Genomic DNA, 6079 nt, shown 5'->3' on the forward strand with positions numbered 1-6079 from the left:
GGTGGATCGGATTTATTCTTACTAGTGTTAATATTTGCTCTTGATTAGTACTTAATATCTGGTAACGCATCAATCAATCGTCAAAAATAAACTTAAAAATGTGTAAGGCTTATCTCGTTGGTCGATACAAAGACCAAGGTCTTTTCTCTTTTCTCTTTTTTTTTTTTTTTCCCAGTATTGTTTTTCTGTTTTCCTTCTCACTGCAGTCTTGATTTTGTTTCTTGTCCCTTAAGTATGTTTTCAATGTGTTGTTGAAACATTTTCCCTTTCAATGCAAAAAAAGGAGCTGTCACTGGTGTCTGCAAGTTGAAGACTGGAGCTTATCTGAAAATCACTGAGCCCAAGAGCTGTCACCTTAGTCTTCCAATAGGACAAGGATGTCTTCGTTTTCTCAGTTAAATGCATTTTTCAGGTTTGTGTATTATTTTCTCAGGAATGGAAAGTGTGCGCACAATTTGCCAGTTGTGGGACTAGGAGTTCTCTTATTTCCTGTGCTTTGTTTAACCTGTCTTAAGTTTAATGGATAGCAATCAAGGTGTACTAGAAATCTGAAAACACTTTATGCTTTGTTCTCTCAGTCATTTTGGTATAACAAACTAGCTTATGGTTTAAACCCTCCATTAGGTTAGCATTTTCCCTAAACGTAACAAGTCCCTGTGTGCTACAGGAAGACAGTAACAAAAAATTAAGTATAGATATTCATCCTGCCATTATTCAGCTTCTGCCTATGGACAGACAATTACACTTATTTAAAGCGGTATCCTCTTGAAACCTAATCAGCATGTTAGAAAGCACTTAGTTATCGGCTTTTGTCCTGGAGGGCTGAGGTTTGTTTTGTTTTGTTTTACATTCAGCATTTCCTTTTCTAGCTTCCATTCCCCTGTTGTTTTGCATGAGGAAAACATGCAGCTTTACAAAGTAGAACGGAAAGAGATGCTTTTCAGTCTAACTTTTCAGTTTTTTGTAGGAGTTTTAAATGTGGTAGGTGCAAAACAGCATAAGTACTGCTGCCAAAGTTATATTCAAACAAGTATTTCTTGGAGAAGCAGAAGAAGCCCAGGGAGAAATAAATTTACAAACATGCTCTTCATGCTCTCCTTTCCCAAGATTTCTCTGAGATATATCCCATAGTCTGTGGGTTTTGAGGTATGTGGTTCCCAGGAGTGAAAAGGAGGGCCAAACAGCTCTCCTCTCGGATCTCCACGTGCCAGGGCTTTAGTGTACTGCCACTTATGGCTCCGCTTTTCACCTGGAAAAAGCGACCTCATGCTGTAAACTGAGGAGCCCTGCAATTGTTCTACTTGGGTTTTTTTTGTTTTTTTTTTTTTTTCCCCTGCTCGTATAGGCTTAGAAATGTGCTGATGAAACAATAAAAAAGCCAGCTTGGTACATCTCCTTACAAAAAAATAAGTACAAACTTGAGCTCCTGATCGGCTTCATGCTGAACTCTGTGCTGTTCTTGTCGTAATCTTGGTCTCTCAGTAGATAATATGGTTTAATTACGAATAGAATCATGTGATGAAGAAGATCTCACACTGCAACAAATTCAGCATCTCAAATGAAATTTTACATTTTCCGTGATTTTCTTTCTGAGCAGAAGTGTGTAGTATTAAATATATATATATATATATCTGTGATGAAGCCACGGTCGCAGTTACTCAGATATCTTAATAAGCACTTGCAGGAAGATAAATTGCTGCATCTTTTAGCATTATTTAATTGTAGGGTTAGAGACATGTTGATTCAACAGTGCTGTAAAGTTTCTAAGAGGTCACTTTGAAAAATACCAGCTAAATTACTGGCAAGACTGCACCCGTTCTTAAAAACAAACAACCCCCCCAAATCATCTGTTTTCCTCTTACAGGTAACTGAAGTAATCCCCGAAGAAGACAGTTCACTATCCAAAGGCAAGTTTTATTTTTAAACATTTTCTACATTTTATACCTAGCCACAACTTAACAACCAGTTAACGGTCGGTGACAATCCTGTTCAGTGTTGAAAATGTCATTCTGGCATAGGAAACAAAGGACTTCATCTTCTTGCTTTACAGCTGAATGTCTTCTACATAATGTTTGGAGAAGTGAAATCTTGCTAGAGGTTTTCAAAAATTCTGCCCGGTTTGGATGATGAAGTAAATTGCCATAGTCAGTAGATTCTGGCACTGACAAGTTCCTTCAAGCTAAAGAGGGAGTGCGATTGTTGCAAAGCATGACTGTGTTTTGAGACAGGGACGACCACAAGTTTTAATCTTAAAATACGACATGGAGGGGAGGCTGGTTGTTCACACATTCTTGCAAACATTAATACAATCTGTCCCATTATCAAGAACAAAATTAGGGACTGAACGGAGGTCTTTCAAATACCAGTGTTGCAAAAATAGACTTTTTATGCTACTAATGTCAAAAGAATCCTGATTGTACTAAACTGTGTCTCTTCTAGCTGATAAATCAGGAATAGCACAGAAGAAAATGCGTCTGCTCTAATGCTCTTTGGGCTTCGGTGAATTCTCTGGCCAGCAGATGGCGAACTCGCTTATTCTAAACCAGTCAAAAGTATAGGGAGAAAGTAAATGTCTTGCACACATTACACAAGTCCAGGGCATTGGGATCACTGGGCTACATGAGTGAAAGAGATGTACCCCAACAGTACCCCACTTAGATACGCTGCTTGCAACATAAGCAGGATGGGAGGGCTGTGCAAAGCAATTTTGGTAAATTGAGGAATTCATGTATTTCATCAAGCCTAAAGATACTAATTAGTTTCATGTGGGGGAAGGTCAGTCTTTCAAAGAAAAGAAAAAACATCTCTTAAGCAGGATTTTCTGAATGGTGGAATCTAATCTGAAAAAAGGCCACTTCAGCAGGTTATTTATTTATTTATTTATTTCTTACTGTATTGAACCTCTCAAGTAAGCTAGGAGCAGACTAGGAACAACTGAGGACTTGTTAGAGTGTGCCTTTTCACCTGGACTCATGTTACTTTGAATAAATTAACAAGGATAGCTAGTGATAATTTGTGATTTAAGGAAATTCCAGATACGTGAGAGAAAGAGCAGCGTTAAAGCAGTTAAATTCCTGCTCTCTCTAATAAGTGCTCTCTCTAGCCAGTTTCTGAACGCTTCTGTTCTGTGGCTAGGATTTGGTCAGCTTGACCACAAGATCACTAGTAAAACAAGGATGCCGTCCAGTCAAACCTTCAAATGAATGCAACTTACCTAAGGTCTACCGTTTGCTATCAAAACAGGTAGCTTTGTCCTAATATTCTGTACAGTTGACCAATTTTAGCATGGAACTGAAATGCAGTCAGTTTAATGGGAGGGCTTTGGAAGCTGCCTTCTCCAGTCAGTTCAGCCCTGTAGTCAGAGAGCAGATCAAGCTGTGTGCAGGCTTGTGACTTCTCTCTTTAGAAAGAAAACCACTGAGCCAGACAGTTCCATGTTGAGTATCACAACAGGGAATGACATTTCTTCCCTTTGTCTTTCAGATGCAGAGCTTACTGATGGAAGCCTTCAATACTCAGACTAAACCTACCATCAAAACGGACGACCTTTTTACCATCCAAACCAACCATTTTTCCATCAAACCCAACACCTTGGGTTTTGAAATGAAACTGGTAAGCCACAAGTCTTTATTGAATCTATTTTGCAGTGAAAGGGTTTTCTCTGTAACCTGATCATTTAAACTGTTGTGCTTAAAAGAAGGTCACTTGCAAGAGCGGTTATAATCCATGCTATAAAATTGAATCATCCTCTAGAAAGAAAAAAAAAAGGAGCAATTATCTTGCATGTACTCTTGATAAAGGAGGAGCTACACAATGGTATATAGTTTCACACTTTATTTTTGAGAATGTCCAGGCTTAAGTAACAGCTCTTGATGATAAATGAAAAGATTAATACGCAGTGGATTTACACAGAACATTGCGTTTTTAACAATGATCGATACAGAGTATTTGTCATGCAAATCACCTGTGTACACCAAGAAATACTTATTTCAATATATATCTGTACAGTATTTACATTTTATATTTAAACTCTAACTCGAAACATTTTCCAAGAAAATACAGAAATGGAACTGGTAAGCCACAAGTCTTAATCTGCAGCATTTGGTCTACAACAGACCTGGCTTTTCCAGCAAGCGTATCTACATAGATATGTAACAAATCTTAAAAATAGGCATTGTTTTTATATATGAAGCATTATAAATGCTGCTTGGTTTATAAAGCTTCGGTTTTGTACCCGTTTAAAACTGTTCAAAATGTCAAGTGATTTAGAGCTTACTTTGTCAGAATATTTTAAAATTTAAGTCAGTCCAGGGGAGTTTAACTATTATATACAGTTCTCTCCCTAGATTGCACTGGCAACGGGGCAGCAATTTAATGCTAGAAATAATATACTTCCTGCTACGATCTCCTCAGTTACATGTTACTCTAAATAATTATTTCTGCAGGGTATAAGAACTTCAAATACAGCAAACGAACTCTCAAGGCGTTTCCTTTGTGCTTACAGGTAGACACCGTCGCCTGGCTGGATAAACAGATTTTCTTGAAGGTGTTATTTCAGCATATAAGAATTGATTAAAAAAAAAAAAAAAAAGTGCTTCATGGCTTATTGGTTTTGTAATCTCACAGTTCTCCAGGAACACTTGATTTGCTGCATTTCACCATTACACTCGTCAGTAGCACTGATTCTGGTTTATCACTATTTGCATTACAAATCTCCTTGTCCAAAGCCTAAACTGATGTATGCACTGCTTGAAAACAAAACGTGGTTGCAGAGCAGAAGACTCAAGTCATTAGGTTAGCAGCTGCGTAACCATACTGCTTTCCAAACATAAGATGTAGAGCTTATTGAGTTTCTATGAAGAGTTTAAACGGCTCCCATTAAGCAAAGATGTCCCCACACTGCTACTTCCTCTTAAGCAAGGATTCTACCTCCTTTGGCTGAGGCTTGCTCCCTTACATTCGAACATTCATCCAAGTAGCCTGCAATTCCACATTCGTGGGGGAAAGTCTATAGAATAGAAAAGGTTCCTCCAGTCTCTTCCTCTCAGCCTTTTTTTGAAGCATGCAATAAAGCAAAACATTCACAGGCTGACCTTCCATGCAAAACAAGGCAACTTAGTAAGACAGGAACCGCAAAACTGATTGCTCTTTAAAGTTAAAATGAGATTTGAAATAGATCAAGTTAGCAAGTGGTGTTAAGTCTGTAAGTAAGTCTGTTTTTGCCAGTGCAGCACAGTTCCCTATCATGTAGCCAGAGCTGCTTCTGTAGCTCCAAGAAGCAAAACTGCTTTGACAAAATACTGTGTCATGAAAGCATTCGTTGGTGCGGTAGGCACAGCTCAGGTTCAACAACTGAAAGACCATCAGAGTGGGACTGCAGAAAGATCTTTCAGAAGTTCCAAAAAGACATGTGGGGGTGGGAGTTTAGTTGTGTTAGATAACACAATCTTAGATAAAGATTTTGGTCTTAACGTAAAAGTAAGGGCGTCTACCGATTTCTTCAACTCCAACAACTGAAGCACAAGTCTGAAAAATCGCCTTTAAGAATGCAATGAAAATATTTAACTCTTCTGTATGTTCATAGTTTGTTGTCAAGCAAAGGAATGAATGCTGATGCCTTAACTATCTAGGGCTGTAGCTTACAGAAAGACTACACCTTCCTGTTTTTTTCCCTTTAAAAACGTTAAATCCATGTGAAATTATTTGGGGATGTTTTCACATGCAAAGCCTAATGCAACTCGTGCCTAATGCAAGCCCTGTCATCTTCTTCCTTTAGTAGTGTCGCATTAAGGGGTGTAGCCGATTGACCGTTACGGGTCCGGTCGGCTTCAGGGTACTGAACTATCACGGCCACGGATCCACCAACAACGCAGCACGCCCTCGCTCTAGTCGCGTTCAAGGAGAACTGTCACGGCCAGGAACAATGCAATTAAGTGCAGTTTATTACGGCAACAGATACACAGGTCCTTTGGATTGCCAGTGATAAATTCACTGTCTGCAAAAGCAAGCTAGCATGCATGAAATGCACAGGTACACGGCCTAGGTATTAAGATGTTAAAAAGCATAAAGACGCTAGAGA

This window comes from Anser brachyrhynchus, assembly GCF_964034855.1.
Source record: "Anser brachyrhynchus genome assembly, chromosome: 6".
Taxonomy (NCBI): domain Eukaryota; kingdom Metazoa; phylum Chordata; class Aves; order Anseriformes; family Anatidae; genus Anser; species Anser brachyrhynchus.